This window comes from Somniosus microcephalus, chromosome 15, assembly GCF_052327205.1.
Source record: "Somniosus microcephalus isolate GS21.2 chromosome 15, FLI_Smic_1.0, whole genome shotgun sequence".
Taxonomy (NCBI): Eukaryota; Metazoa; Chordata; class Chondrichthyes; order Squaliformes; family Somniosidae; genus Somniosus; species Somniosus microcephalus.
The window spans coordinates 55383948-55405240 of record NC_141001.1 but is presented as its reverse complement, the minus strand read 5'-3'; the positions used below and the strand labels follow the sequence as shown (position 1 = coordinate 55405240).

Here is a 21293-nt window from a genome sequence, read left to right as displayed (position 1 = left end):
AACCACTATGCCACTCTGCTCCCCTCGTGGATCGTGGATGAATAGTCAGGCGGGAGAGATTGTGAATGGAAGATCAGGATACATTATGAATGGAAGGTCGGGGAGAGGTCGTGAATGAAGGTCGGGGGGATTGTAGTTGGATTAAATGACGGAGGGCGATCGTGGATGGACAGTCGGGGGAAAGTGTTCCACGGAAGCTCAATGTAAACTCGAGGAACAGCACCTCATCTTCCGATTAGGCACTCTGCAGCCTTCCGGACTCAATATCGAGTTCAACAATTTCAGATCATAACCTCGGCCCTTATTTCATTTTTTCTTGTAATTTTTCCACTCCTTTCCCCCCCCCCCTTTCCTTTTGTTTCGCTCTCACACCTGGCAGCTATCCCTTGCCCTGCCAGTACACTTTACACCCAATCTCAGCCTATTACCATCTCGTCTAGCTTCTAATACCTTTTATTGTCTCTTTTTTACTTCTTTTGTTTCTTTTATTCTTTTGTCCGATCGCAGCCCTACCTCCGATCTATCTTTTCTTTCTAGTTTTGAAGAAGGGTTCGACCCGAAATGTCAACTCAAATTTCTGTCCACGGATGTTGCCTGACCTGCTGAGTTTTTCCAGCATTTTCTGTTGTTATTTCCGCCATAGCTAGTGTGTTCACACCTTACCCCAGTGCAGACAAGGTCTTTGGTTGATCAGGTTTGCCAGCTCAAATCTTCTTCCACCCGTGGTTTTGTGACCGCCTGGTGGAAACTGTTGTTCCTTATCCTCCCACCAAATGCTGTAGTTTGTTTTTTCAAATTGTTCTTTTACAGATTGCCTGACCCGTGGAGAGTTTGCCAGTCAGTGCAAAATGATTCATCTGCAGAACAAAAATAAACAAATCTACTGTCATTAACTGCAGTTTTCACTGTGGTATGCTGGCACAGAATAAAAATGTCCTCAGATCAGTACCTTCATGATCAGTTTACCCAATTACCATTCAATGCACAAGATAAACTAAGACATGGATTAGAATATGATAGGACATGATCAACAAAATCAAATGTAATCAAACAAGAATCCAACTCTACAGTATGTAATAAACATTAACCCCAGCACTAATCTGCCCAGGACTCTGCTGGACCATAGCTTATAAGCACAGATAACACAATGCTTAGTTCATTCCATTTTTTAGTCGCAGTTTTACCCGCTAACTCTCTCACAATTGTCCAAAAAGCTTGTATCTCACTTTAGCATTTTATATGCCACTTAATTTATTAAAGGTTGAATTTGGAATTGTGCTGGGGCTCGCCAAGACAGTGTTAATCAGCTTTCCAAAACACTGGTGAACTCGAGAGCAGTACACTCTCTCTTCACTATGTGCAGGAAATAGAAACAATTGGGTTTACTGCATGATTGTGAATATACAAATATCCTGTAGAGGGCACTGCTTCTGTTATAAACAATGGGTGCAGTGAATTTCTCACACTGAACAATTATCAGCCTGAGATCTGATAACATCTCAGCTTATTTCCAGTGAGAACCACTTGTTTTTGGCAAGAAATGTTATCTCCGTGCATTACAGTTTTTAACAAAAAATAATTTATTTCAAAGTGTTTGGGGGGAGAAATTCCCCTCCTTTGCGGATTGTGCCTCCCGCCAAATTCCGCGGGAGCTTAGTGGCGGTGCTACCAGGTTGCGCCCCAATCTCATGCGTCCGGAGATCATGACGTCATCTCCGGGCGCATCGCCCTGGTAGCGCCTGGGCAGAAAAATTCCCCTTCGCCCCCTGCAGCAGTGCCGGGTGATGACAGCAACTGCAGCAGCAGCAAAAAACCAATTTTTAAAAATAGCCGATATTTTTACAGGGCGGCCGGCCGCTAGCAGGGCGGAAGTTAACGGTGAGCTGGCCGGCCGCCCTGAAAAAATATCGGCTATTTTTAAAAATTGTTTTTTTGCTCTGGTCGCGGGGTCCGTGCCGTGTTTGCACGGCACCCCTGCTCCCCGGTGCTGCAGGTAACTTAAAAAAAAAACTGCAGAGTTCGCAGCATGGGGCCCTTCCCTTTAATTCAGGGAAGAGTCACTACAACATGCCAGCACCACGCGGCCCAGTGTGTGGAGCCGTTGAGCCGTGCGCCCCGGGTCACGAACTTCCCCCCCTCTTGCGCTCCAAGAAGGAAGTGGAGCGCTTGATTTAGCGCTATACTGCCCACTTGGAGCAGAAAGTAGGAATTTTAGAAAGGCTGGAAGAGGTTCGCGCCTGGCGCTAACTTTTCCAGCTTTTCTGATTTAGCGCCCCAAATGGGGCTCGAGGGACATTTCTAGCCCTTTGTAATTGTTGCTAATTCTCAAAGCTGCATTCTTTCCAATAGTGTAATCCCAACAACATCTGCAAAACTCTTTTGGGGGAAAATAAGAAAAAGCTGATTTGTCGACATTTTGTAAACAGGAGAAAAGGTGGGAAATAGAGAACGACCTAAAATGTCAATGTTAAAACTGATCATTGTACCATGTGGATTTAAGAGCCAGTATATTTTAAAACTCAATTTAGGAGAACTTTTTTTTCACCCACTAACTTGTGTTAAAAAATGTAAACTTTTTAAAAATTGTATACAGTATGTGATTATATTTTGCAAATCCTCCAACCCAGACAGTTTATACAAAGAACGATAAATGTGTCAGTGCTTCTTTGACAAAGAAATCTGATGCGTTGTAACAAAGGTTATCAAATAATTTGACACTTTAGCAGCAGCACTGAAAACATGGCAAGGGTGGAGCAAGTCGCCAAGAAATAGCACCTGGTAAATTCATGCAACATTACTTTTTTCCTGTTGATAGAACAGCAGTTTACAAATAATCTGCACCCACCCCCATCCTTGATTCTTTGTTTTCTTTATTAATTCAGTTGTTGTACTTTTAAAGAAAAGGATCTCTTAATTTTTAAAGCATTGTATGGTTGAGGCTGGTAAGAATGAGTGAGGATTCCCACATGATAACGTGGTGGGGAGGGGGTGCCAACCAATGTTCCCTATAATTTTGTTTTGGCTCGCGCGGCCACTTTAAAATTCCGTGCAAGCGTGTTTTTTCTATTTAAAAGCCAGCTCACCGGCTGCACAGGATCTTAAGAGTATGTTGGTGCCAACCATCACTGCCTTTACAGCACATTAATGAAGAATTATCCATTGTTTGAGTTTGGGAAGGGAGGAGGGAGACGGGCATTATTGGGAATCACATTAATCTACAATCAATTTTAAAGATACACAGAAAATGATAGAAACACTCAGCAGGTCAGGCAGCATCTGTGGAGAGAGAAACAAAGTTTAAGGGGGCGATTTTGCTCAGGGGTCAGGTTTGGAGGCGGGACTGCTGGCAAAATCAAAAAGATTGGCAGCGGGTCCCGAAACCGCCTCCAATCAATCTTCCCGGGAGTCGGGTCCCCGATTTGCGCAGGGACCCAACTCCTAGCGGCGGGAAGAGGATTATAGCCACTTAACTGCTTGTTAACAGGCAGTTAAGAGGCTTTTTCCAATTTTGACACTTCTACTGCGGGCTTCCTGACATCGGCGTGCTGTGGGTCTACTGTAATGTTTGTGTATAGATGACAGCTGCAAAAGTGGTGTGAAAGATCCAATGGGAAACTGGTGAGTTGCAGAGGTAAGAAAATGGTGGGAAAGTAATTTTTAATGGGACAGAAATTTGGGTTGGAGGCTTCCCGCGGGCGCAAGTCCCCGACCCTCACTTACATAGCGTGTCTGCCGTTGTGCTGTGGGCCCACGTGGGATTCCGATCCTGGGCCTCCTCCAGCTGCCGGTGTGCAGTGCTCGCGTATCCCAGCGGCGAAGTTAGTTTGCAGCGACCCTGGGATCACGTGGGCCATGGCGAGCCAATCGGAGCAGGGGAATCTCCATTCATAGATTTGACAGGAAGGCCTGTCAAATCTATGAATAGAAATTGGCCCCAAAACTTAAGTAAAACTTCAAATAATTTTTTTTTAAAAATCACATTTTTAAAAGAACTATAAATTACATAAATTAACTATTTTAAACAAAAATTAAAATTTTTAAAAATTTAATTAAAGTTTTTAACGGGGCTAAAAATAAACTTACCTTTCTTTAAAGTATTTTAAAATGATAAACCTGTGGGTAAAATGTTTTAATTTTACTTAATTAACCGCTTACCTTGTTAAAAGCAGGCCTTGCGCTTGCTTTTTTCACGTGCAGCTGCTCGGGACATAACCGCATGGAGAAACCTGTAAAAAAAACGGAAGTTCCAGGTCTACGCGCTGCCTCTCCGATGCACGTGTCTGACCTCTGAACCCCTTCCTTCAAGGGAACGGAAGTTCCGGTTTCCAGCGCATGAGCAGTGCATGCGCGAAACTGGCACTTCCATTGGCCTTACGGGTGAGTACACAGCGCGTACTCACCCGTGGGGACCCGACTTTCTGGCCCAATGTGTTTAGAATTTTCTGTACGTGATAAGCTTTGAAGTGTTTGTGTAGTTCCACCTCATTGGGAGAACCTCTCTCACAGATCGCTTCTGTAACCTCACCTGTAGCTGCCATCTGTTTCTGCCTAAGGAGAGAGTCACTGGAGAGCCTGGGTGCAAGGGCTCACCTTTGTACAGTGATTGTCAGTGTTTGCAGCACCTCAATGCTGTCAAACACTGAAAAAATCATGTCAAAAAGAAATGGTGGTGGCCCCTTTAAGAAAACCGTCAGATGACGCGTCATCAACTGACGTCATCTGACACCAGCTTTCTCTTAATTGTCCGGCAAGCCTGCAGGATGGGCTTAACAAGGCCAATTGACGCAAAATAGCATCTGTGCATCGGATGTCGCTGGAGGCGGGACTAGAACCCAAAAGGCAGCAGTCTCGCCCCCAACGCGCCTCTTCAGTTAAGATCTCGGTCAATGTGTCAACTCGATGACTTTTCATTGACCTGAAATGTTAACTCTGTTTCTGTTGTGTATGCACCTTTAAGAGAATAACTGGTCTCAGACTGCAATACCGGCAGTGACCACCCCTGTATGAAAGGCACTAGTGAGCCTCTGTGTTTTTAGTTTTCACTATTGACTTCCACCAGTAAAGACTTATTTTGTTCCGCTCCTGCTGTCCGTGTCTCAATCATTCACGGACGTAATACTGGCGACGAGTAAGAAACGAACTTATCTGCAACTCGGCAGCACCTCAGACGACGTTATTGAAGGTCGAAGCCAGAAGAAAGAAAAAAAAAAATCCAAAGAAACTCGAGAAATGGGCGTCGACCGTGGGCAACCGCCCTCCAAATCGTCGGATTGAAAACTTGCAGGAGAGACTGTCAAGAGCCAGGCTTGGTTCCCCGGTCTGTGGTTTCCCAGCTAATCGGGCTGGTGGCAGGTAGTGCACTGATCCTTCCTGGGCTGCGGCGGGCTAGAGCTCGATTGGGTGGCTTTCCAACGGGGCCGGGCAGCGAGTCGGGAAGCAAAGAGAGAGAGAGAGGGTGGAGCACACAGGGCGTGGCCGGTGCTTCGAAGCCGGGCAGCGTTCGGACCTCAGAAGAGGGAGGGAAGTGTCCCAGAGGGTCCGCTCCACGACGGGAAAATAATAAAGAAAAAAATATTAAACGCGCAAGAAACCGTGGAAAGCAGCGCTAACAACAGCGGGGAAGAAGGCAAAGCGTGGGAGGCGCCATTTTGTTAAATCGGGGAAGAAGGCAAAGCGTGGGAGGCGCCATTTTAGATTTGCAAGATGCCGAAGACTGGCTGTATCACTGCTTTTGATAATACAATAGAGGACTGGACCACGTATGTGGAAAGAGTCGAGGTATATTTCGAGGCAAACGAAATAGCGGAGGAGAAAAAGGCATCGATATTGCTAAACTTAATGGGCGCTAGAACGTACGGCCTATTGCGGGACCTGATTACTCCAGCCAAACCGAAGGCAAAGAGTTTTAACGAAATTGTTGCTGTCCTACAGGAACACCTAAACCCTGCACCGCTGTTGATAGCAGAAAGATTTAAATTCCACAGGAGAACTCAGCACAAAGATGAGAGCAATGCTGAGTATCTTACGGAACTACGCAAGCTATCAAAGCACTGCCAGTTCGGAGCAGGACTGGCAGACACTCTACGAGACAAATTTGTCTGTGGACTCCTGAGTGAAGGAACACAGAAGAAGTTACTCGCAGAGAAAGAGCTGACGCTAGATAAGGCTTTCAGCGTGGCAGTATCGTATGAAGCAGCAGCCAGGGGAGCTGCAGAAATTCAACAAAAACCACAGGAATACGGCACCCACGAAATGACACGGGGATTTGCAAAATGTTATCACTGCGGCAGAACTAACCATGACCAGAAGGACTGCTGGTCCAAAGACAAAATATGCAGGCAATGCGGGAAGATGGGACACATTGCACGAGTTTGCAGGTCTGGGAAGAAGACCAGCGACAACAAAAAGGCTACTAAGGAACCGTACAAGAAAGTACAAAAGATGACGGACAGTAGTTCCGAAGACCAGATGAGCGATAGTGAATCCGGGAACAGGAGACTAAGCTGTCTCAAACTTCACAATGTAATCGCAAAAGAGGATCACCGAACCATTTGGGTCACCCTCACGATAGCAGGGTCCCAAGTTAAAATGGAATTGGATACAGGATCAGCGCTAACCGTCATGAATCGACGAGACTACGAGCGGCTATTTTCACACATACCCTTGAGAGAGACATCCATCGTCTTGACGACGTATACGGGGCAAAAGGTATACCCCAGAGGAAAAATAAGGGTGCCTGTCGAATACAATGGCAAGAAAATACGGAAATTGTATCTCTACATACTGCCAAATGGTGGACCACCGTTATTGGGACGGGAATGGATCAGGAAGATAAACTTAGATTGGCACTCCATTCATGCAATGACGGTGGATGGTAAAAAAGATGACGACGTCACTCCTGGACGATTGTCAACAATCTTAGCTAACGCCAAAGAGGTATTTCAACAAGAACTGGGCACGCTTATAGGCGTAACCGCCTCGATAAAAATAGAAGAGAATGCAGTTCCCAAGTTTTTCAAAGCAAGACCGGTACCATATGCAATTCACCCAGCCGTCGAGGCAGAGCTGGAGAATCTGGAGAAGGCGGGCGTGTTGTCTAAGGTCGACTGGAGCGAGTGGGCGACACCCATCGTTCCTGTCATGAAGAAAACGTTAAGCAATAAGTCCGGGGAGCCAAGGAAGATTCGCATCTGTGGGGATTTCAAGGTGACGGGGAACCCAGTCCTTCACACAGTACAATATCCTCTTCCAAGGATAGAAGACATCTTCGCCTCACTGTCTGGAGGGAAGCGTTTTACAAAAATTGACCTAGCACAAGCATATTTGCAGATGGAGGTTGAAGAGTCTTCTAGGAAGTATCTCACGATAAACACTCACAAAGGTCTTTACCAGTATCATCGATTGGTATTCGGAGTAGCATCAGCTCCGGCGATATGGCAAAGAGCGATGGAACAAGTCCTGCAAGGGATTCTGGGGACTCAGTGTTACTTGGACGACATCCTTGTGACAGGTGAAGATGACAGTGAACACCTTAACAACCTAGAACAGGTACTCACTAGACTACGGGAACATGGGCTGCGAGCCAACCGCCCCAAGTGCGAATTTTTTAAGAAACAGATACCGTATTGTGGCCATGTGATTGATGAAGAGGGGTTACATAAGTCCCCTGACAAAATTGAAGCGGTTGTTAAGGCCCCAGCGCCTGAAAATGTGTCGCAACTGAGGTCATTCCTCAGATTGGTGAATTACTATCATAAGTTTTTGCCGAATTTGTCGACAATTTTGCACCCACTGAACACCCTGCTACGAACGGGGGTAGCATGGAAATGGAACGATGATTGTAAGCGTGCTTTTCAGAAGAGTAAGGACTTAATCACTTCAAGGGAAGTATTGGCTCACTACAACCCAGCACTGCCGATCAGACTGGCGTGTGATGCGTCTCCCTACGGCATTGGGGCGGTACTGTCACATAAATTCCTTGATGGTTTAGAGAGGCCGATAGCTTTTGCGTCACGCTCGTTAACTTCTGCCGAGCGTAACTACGCTCAGTTTGACAGAGAGGCCCTCAGCCTAGTGTGGGGGGTGAAGAAGTTCAATCACTACCTGCACGGTCAAAAATTTACTCTACTAACCGATCATCAACCTCTTGTCTCCATTTTCAACCCTCAGAAGGGCGTACCGATAATGACAGCGCAACGGCTGCAGAGATGGTCCCTTTTCCTAGGGGCACACCAATATGACATCGAGTACAAAGGAACTAAACAGCATGGAAATGCTGATGGATTGTCACAGCTACCGTTGCCGACGGTGGAAGAAGAAGACCTTGCAGTGGATCCAATGGAGTTATTCCACTCGACCATAGTCAAATGTCTCCCTGTGACGAATGCAAACATAGAAAAGGAAACACGGAATGACCCGACACTATCACGGGTCTATGATTTAACGGTGAAGGGATGGCCAGCACATGGCGAACCACTGCTGCCAGCATTCTCGCCGAGAAGAGAACAGCTGTCAGTGTGCAGAGGAACCTTGATGTGTGGATCCAGAGTAGTAATTCCACCTAAGTTGACGGATAGAGTGCTCAATGAGCTTCATGAGGGTCATCTGGGTGGGGTAAAAATGAAGAACTTAGCCAGAGCGTTTGTGTGGTGGCCGGGAATCGATAGAGAAATCGAAGAGATGACCAAGAGCTGTGCAGGATGCCAGAAGGTCCAAAACGCCCCACCACAAGCTCCTCTGCATCCATGGGAGTGGCCCTCATCTCCATGGCAAAGGGTGCACATTGATTTTGCTGGTCCCTTCATGGACTCGATGTTTTTAATTGCGGTGGATGCACATTCAAAGTGGCCAGAGGTAATAAAAATGTCCTCAACCACCACGGAAAAAACTATCACAGTTTTACGAACCATATTCGCCAGGAATGGGCTGCCTGAACAGATTTGCTCCGACAATGGACCACAGTTTGTGTCTGAAGAGTTCCGGAGGTTCTTAAAGAACAATGGTGTTAAGCATTACACATCTGCCCCATATCATCCAGCCACTAATGGATTGGCCGAGAGGTTTGTCCAAACATTCAAGAAGGCTATCAAGGCAATGTGTAATGAAGATATACCCCTACAACACAAGGTGGACAACTTCTTGTTTGCCTACCGGAATGCAACACGTGCGGTTACCAACCAAACCCCAGCCATGATGGTCTTCAATCGAAGACTACGATGCCGCTTGGATTTGGTTAAGCCAAACGTCCGAAGAGATGTGGAGAACAGGCAGTTTCAGAATATGAATGAAAGGCCGACCAGGAGTTTTAAGATAGGTCAACCAGTTTTGGCCCGGGACTACCGCACTGAGAAATGGCAGCCAGGAACGATTTGTACACGGAAGGACCTCTCATGTATACCGTGGACATTGGAGAGAGCATTGTAAGACGCCATGCTGACCAGATTCTAGAGTCACTGGAAAACGTCAACTCCACACCACGATCTGATACACCTGGAAATGAAATCGACGTACCAATTGCAGCTACCGCAGAATCGGTGATATTGGAAGCAGATGAACCAAACAACGACATTGATCTCGACTCAACATTGCCAGAAGAACCTGATACCCCAAAGAGGCGTTATCCAGACAGAATCAGGAAGCCTCCTCAAAGACTGAACTTATAATTGCTTAAACTTAACCAATGTATCTAGCAACCGTAATTGTGATTGTAATTAGTTATCATTTAGTTGTTAAATGAATGTTATGTACTGTTTATCTAAAAGGGGAGGAATTGTTGTGTATGCACCTTTAAGAGAATAACTGGTCTCAGACTGCAATACCGGCAGTGACCACCCCTGTATAAAAGGCACTAGTGAGCCTCTGTGTTTTTAGTTTTCACTATTGACTTCCACCAGTAAAGACTTATTTTGTTCCACTCCTGCTGTCCGTGTCTCAATCATTCACGGACGTAATAATTTCTCTCTCCACAGATGCTGCCTGGCCTGCTGAGTGTTTCCAACATTTTCTGTTTTTATTTCAGATTTCCAGTATCCGCAGTATTTTGCTTTTGTTAGATACAGTTGTTCAATTTAATTAAAAGACACATGTATAATCCTATAATCAGATGCATGAAGTGTATTAAAGGGCTGATCTAACAGTATGACACTGATTATTTAGCAGGGTCAGGGATTCTCTTACAGTTTGTCTCTCTACAATCCTAATCATTTGTAAGGTTTTATTTTGGACAGTGGTAAAAATGATCCCCTCTCACTTATGGTTTTACATGCTTTTCTCCTCCTGGAAAATGACCCATAGGAGGGAGAGTCGTAAAATGAATTTCAATTCAGTTCCTAGTGGGCATGGATACAAAACTGCCTTTAATAGGCAATCTCACTCTGCAAAGCTACTGGTGTAGAGCAAAAAGTGTGTTCTTCTGAAGTTAGAGCTGAAGCATAGTGTTGGTTCAAAGTAAAGGAAGTTTTACTCTGTATTTAACTGTGCTATACCAGCCTGGGAGTGCTTGATGTTGGCACTGACTGCCATGGTAATTAAGAGTGTAAGTACCCTTTTAACAACGTGATCATTGTTAATGCAATGCCAATCAACCTCGCTATCCCAGAAATGGAATAATTGACATTGTAGAGTCTCATTCCTTCAGGTAGTGAATTGTTCTTGGAGATTTTTAAAATTTTCAATTACCGTGCTTGCACCTCTAGCAAGTTACAGTGCAAACATTTTCGAGCTGAAGGGTGCAGGAAAAAGTCTAACTAACTGCGTGTGCTGTGAGATGCCCCACTCCAGCAACATTCAGCCCAATGTTAATAATACAAATCATCAGTTCAAACTTCCTCATATAATGAATTAATTTGAAGAACAGTGATTGTTAATTAGGCAAATGTGGTAACTGCATGTTGTCATATCTGAGGGCCACAGTTTGAGCACACATAGCACACTATCAGCTATCACCAAAATAAATATCATCTTTCCCTCTCTAAAAGTCAAATTACCCTATAACTCCAAGGTCACTCTGGAGGGCAAAGGTAATCCTAAATTCATGTGCTCCACCAGAAGCCAACTTTTCCAAACTCTCTTTCCTGCCCCCACCATCACTTCACTTCACATCTTAAAAATACTACTTTCAACTCTTCTGACCTCTCCAACTGTCCTTCCATCTCCAACCTCACACCCCCCTCTATAGTTCTGGAATGTGTTGTCACCGTACCATCCTCCCCCATTGTTCACCTCTCCGGCACTGGATTCTCAAGGTTCCAAGTGCTACCTGTCCCACTGCAGCCAGTACATTGTGTCTAATGGTTTTTGCTTCCATGGTCACATCAGGTGTGCCTCAAGGTTTGATCCTTGGTCACTTCCTATTCCTCATTTATAAGTTGCCTTCACTGACATCTTCCACAAGCACGTGTTTAGCTTTCACTTGTACACGATGATAACCAGTTTTACCTCTTTACCACCACCCTTCATTGTACAACAATCACTGAGCTGTCTGACTGCCTGTTCTGATGAACCAGAATTTCTTGCAGCTCAAAATTGGCAAGACTGAAGCCATAATATTTGACCCACATGAAATCCCATTCCCTAGCTCCTGTAATTTTTCCACTTTCCTGGATGCTTGTTCAAGCTTGATCCTGAGCTGAGCTTCAAACTGCATATCCATGCCATCACCAAGATTGCTTATTTTCACCTCAAAAATGTTACCTGTGTCTCTGCTTTTATCTCACCCCAAATGCCACAAAAACCCTCAATCAACATCTGTGTTACTTCTAAACTCGACTTCTTCTACCACACTCTTCACTAGCCTTTCAAGTGCCACATTACGTAAACTTCAACTCATCCTGACTTCCACCACCCACATCCGATCTTGCACAAAATCCTGTTTAAATATCACCCTGGTCCTTGCTAATCTCCATTGTCTTTCCATCACTCACATCCTCAACCTTATCCTCAAATTTCCCCATGGCATTACCCCTCCCTAACACTGCAAATTCTTCAAGTCCTACTTCCCTGCCTACTGTTCTATTTTGTGCATTGCCCCACCCCTCTACTCTACCAACAGTGACGGAGCCCCACACTCTGGAACTCCCTCCCTTTACCTTCCTACATCACCACATCTTCAAAACCTAACTTTTCAACTGTGCTTTTCATCGTCTTCCTAAAATCCCTCTTCTATTCTTGCGCAGGCCTTACATCCAACTGTGAAGCACCTTAGCATGATTTCTGATATTAAAGGCACTGTACAGATACAAGCTGTTATTGTTGTTGCCGATTCAAGAAAAAATGACATTTATGAAGCAATTTTCACATCCTCAGAATGTCCTAAAGTGCTTCAAAGAAAATGTTGCTTTGTAGGCAAACATGGCAACTAATTTATGCAAGCAAGGTCCCACAAACAGCAATGAGATGACTAACGGTTTAATCTGTTTTGATGGTGTTGATTGAGGGGAGGAATGCTTCTCAGCACACCAAGAGAATTCATAGAATCATACAGCACAGAAGGAGGCCATTTAACCCATCGTGCCTGTGCCAGCTCTTTGTAAGAGCTATCCAATTAGTCCCACTCCCCTACTCTTTCACTATAGCCCTGCAAATTTTTCTTTTTCCTCCCTGCTCTTGTTTGAAAAAGTTGCATGGGATCTTTTATGGTAGACAAGGCCTTAGTTAATGCAGCACTCTTTCAGTACTGAACTGATGCATCAACTGAGATTATATACTCAAATCTATAGTAGGGCATGAACCCACAACCTTTGGACTCAGAGGTGAAAGTGCTACCAGTGAGCCTGAGATAACAGGCATTTGTAAAGATGTACAGAACTCCGTTCCCTGGTGAGACAACAATGTAGAACCAGCAGAGTACTCAGTTCTGCTGCTCAATGTCACTCGCAGCTGGTAATGGGCTCAAACAGGTACTTGCAGTATAACAATGTCCTCAGTCTTGCAGAGAATATAAATTTGACTTGACATTTGAACTACTTGAGTTCAACGTCCTGTACAATAAGTGCATTTCTTACAGCTTATGTTATCTTTCTGTCTCTTATGGAAGATACGTAATTTAACACAATCAAATATTATGGAGTCTCAAAATAGAAAACAATACTCACAGAATTACAAAAATCACACAAGTAAACCAAATTCACAATTGAATGCCAATATGAAACATTTTAAGATACTGATGAATTTTGGATCAGCATTGTTCAATTGCAAAGGCACATTATAGAGGACTTTTTGAGCTCTAAGATTATGTCACCTTGGTTATTCTCTTGTCAGCATTTTCTAAACCACAGGCTCCATGGATCCATGTTCCTCTGATCTTCAGATCTATTTTAGTGAGCTCATTTAACACTTATAGCCAAAAAAATTAATAGCCCTTACGCACATTACTGCTTACTGAGGTTTCAACTGGTTAAAAATAACAGCTGGAGGTGAGGCGTGCAGCGCGAGTCTGACTGTCAATGACCCCTGTGAAATACTTTATGCACGGTGCATATTCTGGCTCGGTGATGTTTGTTTTTCAGCAAAAAGAAAATTGCGCAATGATTGAGGCAGGATTGTACACTGCTGTTTTTCCATTACATGATGGTTCCATTACTAAGACTTCAATCCGTAAACTTTCCCTTCAATTGTCAACTCCAGATTAGTGTTATTTCTTTGCATTCAGATTTGTTTCAAATAAACCCTTGAGTGAAACAATTACAAGCAAAAGGTTTTTAATGTAATTGGCTCAGATAGCTTTAGCAGTATAGCACTGGTACATCAAAACCAGAGCTTTAACAACTGGCATCCCAGGCTTGGCCAGCATTCAGCCTCACCCAAGGCCTTGGTGGTGCCAGTCACCGATTACAGGATGGAAAAGTGTGCAGATGCAGCGTGCTCTAAATCCAAGAAAGTGAGAAAGCATTGCAACCAGTTTAGCCTGCCCCATAGAGACACATCTTCTGCTAGTTTACTGATGCTAGTAGCAGTGATGATTACTGTCTGAAGGGGTAAGAGTGCTACTAACAGGTGGTGGCTGGAGCAACAGCATAGAAAGATCTAAATCTAAGAGAAATTAAAGAATATTAATAAATCAATAAATATTAATGGTTCATCTTTAATGCTGACGTATTGAAAGAGTTTCATATAAATATAAATTGAATAGAAGATTTCCCATACCTTACAATGCATTTGGAATCTAACTGGAATTGACAACCTTTCTGTGAATGTCAAAATATTTTTAAATTGCAGCAATAGCTATTGTTGTGAAAATAAAAGGGCAAAATCAGATGAAAGCGCTCATACTTCAGGGATCCTCTGAACCCCTTAATTAAATTCCAGCCTGTTACTCACTCCCAACTATTTGTTATTCTACAACTAAATCATCTGAAGCCTTTCGTTAGATTCCAGCCTATAACTTACACCAAGATATTTTTTATTCCATATAACCGATCTGAACCCCTCAATTAGATTCTTGCTGTTATTAGTCCACTCTTACACCTTTATTTTGAAGTTTTTTTATTATCGGTTTCCTCTATGCTTTCTGCTCTAATGAGTATCAAGACTGAGTACTGTTAGTGCCGGTCTTAGGAGCTGCATTCTATGAAACTAGGGCCGGCAGAGAGGGACACAGACCATAAAATGTACCCTCCAACAGAAAAGTGCTGGTATCAATATGAACTGGATAAATAATTCTATCCGTTGCTCTTTCCTGTAGCACTAGATCCTATTCAGTGCATTCACCACTCTGATGGGAGTGTTATCCTCAAGTGATTTTGAAAGCACAGCATTCAGTGATCAGAACAGTATGCTTGCCAAAGGTGTAATCCAACAACCATTGAATTACACCGTTGCTTCTTTTGCTTATCATTGATATTTCATAGTATCCATACACTGGAACTATAAACCATCTCAGATACTCCATATCACTTCTGACTGGCGTTAGTCTGCTTTGCATGATAAGGTTATAAGATCATGCTGAAATAGTGAAGTACCTTTCATTAACCACAATATGACAGAATTAAGGGATCATAGAATCACATCATGATATAGCAGCATGAGGCCATTTGGGCCATCATACCTAAGCCGGCTCTTTGAAAGAGCTATATAATTTTCCAATCAGTCCAACTCCCCTGCCCTTTCCCCATAGCCCTGCAAATTTTTCCCCTTCAAGTATTTATCCATTTCGCTTTTGAAAGTTACTATTGAATCTGCTTCCACCACCCTTTCAGGTAGTGCATTCCAGATCATAACAACTTGCTGCGTAAAAATAATTTCCTCATCTCACCTCTGGTTCTTTTGCCAATTACCTTAAATCTGTGTCCTCTGATTACTGCCATTGGAAGCAATTTCTTATTTACTTTATCAAAACCCTTCATGAACACTACGATTAAATCTCCCCTTAACCTTCTCTGCTCTAAAAAGAACAACCCCAGCTTCTCTAGTCTCTCCATGTATGAAACCCCTCTACCACCCTACCCATCTGACCCTCAGTTCTGATGCATGCCAGGTAGTTCGCCCAGTATGCAGCATTGTCAGGACAGGTTATTGACCACACAACTGGTTAAACTACTGGCATTTGACTGCTGAGGCTAGCTTTACAGAAGTCCTGAAGAGAGCATACCACAGGCATTCCAAACAGGACAAAATTCCTATCTTTTATCAGTAGATCAGATGATTTCAAGTGCAGCTCCCAAGATATTTGAAAAGACATTAATTTAATTCTTGAAACATGAGATACCTTCACCCAGAACACTGCTCCCAACTGTTGTTGTTTTGACAGGGTGTGCAATGATAAATGAGAAGCAACACCACAGGCAAGAAAGGAATTCAAATCGCTATGATAAACTTAATTATATTAGGAATAATCCTTATATTAGGAATAATCCTAAAGGCGATTATCCTTTACAATTAACCATTTTTGGTATGCACTAACCCATTCCAAATGCATTTAACACTTTCTTGAAAATGTGCAACTTGTGCACGTGTTGTATGAATGGGACTAGAGAGTCTGAAAAAGTTGCTTTCAATTTCTGGCTTGCCGACCAGCTGAATGGCATGGGGACTGGGCCTGGCAGGATTCTGAGGGTATGAAACTGGACTAAAAAGAACAATTAGTATTTTATAAATATATTTTTTTCCATATAAAACAGGGGCCATTTAAACCAAAAAAGTGACCTCTAATTTAATCCTGAACCAAGTTGCTTTCTTGCAGATTCTGCCGTACTTCTTCATTCTAAGTGAAAATAAACACATGTATGCTTACATCTAAAGACAAAGAGCTGCATTATGCAGTTAAATTATAACAGACTGAGGGGGGACCTGATTGAGGTGTACAAAATTATGAGGGGCATAGATAGGGTAGATAGAAAGGAACTTTTCCCCTTAGTAGAAGGGTCAATAACAAGGGGGCATAGATTCAAGGTAAGGGGCAGGAGGTTTAGAGGGGATTTGAGGAAAAACTTTTTCACCCAGAGGGTGGTTGGAATCTGGAACTCACTGCCTGAAAGAGTGGTAGAGGCAGGAACCCTCACAACATTCAAGAAGCATTTGGATGAGCACTTGAAATGCCATAGCATACAAGGCTACGGACCAAATGCTGGAAAATGGGATTAGATTAGACAGGGCTTGATGGCCGGCGCAGACGCGATGGGCTGAAGGGCCTCTTTCTGTGCTGTATAACTCTATGACTCTATGACTATGACCATGTGCACACAAAATAATGCTCTCTAAAAACAAGTTTTCTGAAAGAAGTTTTACTTTACAGTGAAGTCAATATTTCTAGACTGTTGTGGATATAATCTGGAAGTGATAAGTGGACAAGATGTAGTGTGCTGGGTTCACAAATCTTTGAATTGATTGAATGCAGATATTAATGAAGCCAAAATCAAACCCTGATTACCACAAACAGCCACACGAGCATCATCCTACTATATTGCTGGGAAACATGGACACAGAACCATTGTTAGATTTCATAGAAGTATAGCATTTTCCTGTTACCCTGTGAGGAACTAGACACACACTCACCACCAAGCTCCCAAGGAATCCTCTCCCTCTCTACAGTGCAAGTCAAGACATGTGTCCGATGATCCAGCCTCTCATCCCCCTCATTTCTCCCGTTAACTTAACCCTTTTCCTTTCTCCGCAGATGTTGCCTGACCTACTGAGCCTTTACAGCATTTTCTGCTTTTATTTCAGATTTCCAGCATTTGCAGTATTTTGCTCTTTGTGGTTAGTCTGACAACACTCACTCTCTGGGTTTGTACATCAACATTGTGGGTTTGATCCCCACATCATGCCTTGAGCGTATCATCCGGGCTGAAATTCCAGTGAGAGAATGCAACGTCGTCAGAGGTGCTGCTGTTCTTCGATTGAGACATTAAACTGGGGTCCCGATAGTCTGTTTAGCTAGATATTACATAGAAACATAGAAACATAGAAGATAGGAGCAGGAGTAGGCCATTCGGCCCCTCGAGCCTGTTCCGTCATTTAATGAGATCATGGCTGATCATCCAAATTCAGTACCCTGTCCCTGCTTTTTCCCCATATCCTTTGATCCCTTTAGCCTTAAGAAATATATCTAACTCCTTCTTGAATATATTTAATGAATTGGCCTCAACTGCCTTCTGTGGTAGAGAATTCCACAAGTTCACCAGTCTCTGGGTGAAGAAATTCCTCCTCATCTCAGTCCTAAATGGCTTACCCCTTATCCTTAGACTGTGACCCCTGGTTCTGGACTCCCCCGCCATTGGGAACATCCTTCCTGCATCTAGTCTGTCTAGTCCTGTTAGAATATTATAAGTTTCAATGAAATCCCCTCTCATTCTTCTAAAATTTAGCGAATACAAGCCCAATCGACCCAATCTCTCTTCATACATCATTCCTGCCATCCCAGGTATCAGTCTGGTGAATCTTCGCTGCACTCCCTCCATGGCAAGAAAATCCTTCCTCAGATAAGGTGACCAAAACTGCACACAATACTGAAGGTGTGGTCTCACCAAGGCCCTGTACAACTGCAGCAAGACATCCTTGCTCCTGTCCTTGAATCCTCTCGCTATGAAGGCCAACATACCATTTGCCTTCTTAACCGCCTGCTGCACCTGCATGCTTATCTTCAGCGACTGGTGCACAAGGACACCCAGGTCTCATTGCACTTCCCCTTTTCCCAATCTATTGCCATTCAGATAATAATCTGCCTTCCTGTTTTTGCCACCAAAGTGGATAACCTCGCATTTATCCACATTATACTGCATCTGCCATGCATCTGCCCAATCACCTAATCTGTCCAAAAACATACTGGAGTTTCTCTGCATCCTCCTCACAGCACACATGCCCACCCAGCTTTGTGTTGTCTGCAAACTTGGAGATATTACATCTAGTTCCCTCGTCTAGATCATTAATATATATTTTGAATAACAGGGGTCCTAGCACCGATCCCTGCAGTACCCCACTAGTCACTATTAAAAATATCATAGCACTATTTGAAGAAGTGTAGCAAATTCCCCCAGACATTACCTCAACCATACACCAAAAACCCTGATCATGCATCTAATTATTATTTGTGGGTTACTGCAGGTACAGAATGATTGCTGTGTTTGTTTACATAACAGTCACTATACTTCAAAAGATATTCATTGTGTGAAACGCTTTGAAACAAGCTAAGGCACTACTGTATATAAATCCAAGTATTATTTGGAAGGGATCACCTTCAACCCAATTTGAGTGCTTTGCAAATTAACCCTGACAAGCCCAAATTTTAAGTAATCAGTAAATTAATCAGATCTGAGTCAATTTAAGTAATTAGTAAATTAACTCTGGCTAATCCAATTTAAGAATTCAGTAAATTTGCTCAGACTGCTCACTTTGGGTGCCTGGTAAATGAAGATAGACAATCCCAAATTGAATGTCTTTGGGCTCATAAATCTATTACGGTATGGCCCTGTAACAGACACCAAAGCTAGTGATGGATTAGTGAACACAATAGAAAATATCAATATGTGCTGTTTCTGGCAGCACTGAGAATATAAATCCTGGTGTTGTCCATCCCAGCCCCTTGAAATTCAGGAATTACTATTTATAGAGCATATTGGTGTGCAAGTCTGAACTGTTTGCGAAGTCAAAGCTGAGCTTTCCTTTAGTTATTTCTCTGAGGCTGATGTTCAAAACATCAGAAATAGAGAAAACCCATGCCTCTGGTCAGTTACAACCAACGCTCTGACTGGCCAGCTCTGAGTGCACCAATGAACTATGCCACTGGACCACCTTGAAATAATCTTATCAGAGATCATAAAAGGGGCTGTGCAACATTCCAACACATTAACTGTTCAAAATGTACAGTCGATTTCTCCATTTCAGACAACTGTCCAAGTTTATTCAGCTGGTAGCTGCCATTGAAGAACAGCAGATGCACAAACAACCCTAAAACCCATGGTGTATCAGGCAGAGTACTGTATATTTTTTTGAATTTGTGGCATAACTACTTTCAACTTTTATCTTTTATTTACATCCCAGATACTTTACCTTGTGCTGCCAAGACCTGTCTACCTGAATTTAGTTATTATTGAGGAACCGAAGTTAGGGACCAATGGGGGGGAAATTCGGTACCTCAGTGCCTCCCGTTAGCGGCAGCAGGTGGCTAGAGCATTATCGCCGGGGCAAGGTGAATCCAACAGCGCATGCCAAATCTCTGCCCCCCCCCCCACCCGCAGCGCTGCTTCTAACAGTTATTGCCAGGAGCCTCAACGCCAGGTGGATCATGACGTCAGTGAGTGTGCAATGCTCACTGAGTGCCTGATCTGCAAAATTGATTGTTGCCACCTACCTTAATGCCTGGAGTAAATAGCGACAGGGAGAGCTGATGTGAAGCACCAGGAAGCCGGCTCCAAGGATGTTATTTCAAGCGATCACCAGTAATGAGTCGCAGCTGTAGGTTAGTGGAGTTTCAGTGCTTTCTTGTTAGTTTCACATAGTCCAACAGTCTCATTCCATAATTTCAATGTTATTTAGTATCAGGAGTGTTGTGACAACTAAAAAGTAGCTACATTTATGCTTAAAAACATCAAGCTGCTACACTTGGTTACATTAATGGGGGCTGTTCTGGCAGTCAACCTCGCCCTGCAGGATCTACGGCAGAGGGAGCGGAGGCAGCGAGAAAGATGGGAACATGTGCTCAGAGGGAGGATAAGGGTCATCAGGGCTCTCAACAGGATGCCTTATCCTCTGAGGGTATTCCGAAAGCACCTCTCCTACCTTCAATTAAGTGAGGTGTGTATTAGAAGGCTCTGCTTCACTAAGGAGGTGGTCACAGAACTCTGCCACCTCCTGCAACCAGACCTCAAGCCTCAGATCAGGGTGTCCACAGCTCTCTCAGTGGAAGTCAAGGTCACCGTTGCACTCAATTTCTTCGCCAGTGGATCCTTCCAGTCTGCAACAGGAGATATAGCGAACATCTCACAGTTCGCCATCCATCGCTGCATCCGAGAGGTCACAGAGGCTCTCTACATCAGGAGAAGGGATTACATTTCCTTCCCCAACACCAGAGAGAAGCAGGACGAGCGTGCATGTGGCTTTGCCAGGAAAGCAGGATTCCCCATGGTGCAGGGCGCCATTGACTGCACCCACATTCTTTGCGGGCAGCGCATAACAATCCTGAGAACTTCCGTAACCGCTAAGGCTACCACTCAGTTAATGTGCAGTTGGTGTGTGACCACAGACAGCGAGTCCTCAATGTGAATACCCGCTATCCTGGCAGCAGCCATGATGCCTTCATCCTGCGCTAGACCGGTGTGCCAGCAATCTTCCAGCCACCACATCAAGCTTGCGGCTGCCTGCTCAGAGATAAGGGCTATCTGCTCTCAACCTGGATCATGATTCCACTCCACAACCCCAACACTCCTGCCCAGCACTCATATAATGAGAGCTATGCTGCCACCAGGGACATCATCGAGCGACCTTCGGCCTGCTGAAGCAACGGTTCCGCTGCCTTGACCACTCGGGAGGAGCCCTCCAGTACTCGGCTGAGCGGGTGTCCTATTTCGTGCTGGTCTGCTGCATGCTCCACAACTTGGCCATCATGAGGGCCCAGCCCTAGCCACCAGGGATTGTAGGACTACCTCAGGAGGAGGGAGAGGGAGAGGAGGAGGATGAGGAAGAAGAGGAAGATGAGGAGGACAATGAGGAGGACAAGGAGGAGGATGAACAGGAGCGAGGGAGGAGGCATCCACTCAATCGGCCTTCCAGAAGGGCGTTCCGTGACCAACTCATCAGACTGCGGTTCGAATGAATTAAACCCCAGATCCCTGTTGCTCACCACATCCCTATCATTCCATCCC

At 44.1% G+C, this 21293-nt stretch overlaps 1 long non-coding RNA gene across 1 annotated transcript in view; it reads right to left on the bottom strand.

Annotated features, from left to right (window-relative positions):
* Positions 1-21293, bottom strand: part of LOC147106745 (uncharacterized) — a 188049-nt gene that overhangs the window by 13799 nt on the left and 152957 nt on the right. The window contains exon 3 of the long non-coding RNA XR_015080983.1: positions 664-857. This is a non-coding gene — a long non-coding RNA (uncharacterized LOC147106745). The remainder of the gene's footprint in view (positions 1-663; positions 858-21293) is intronic.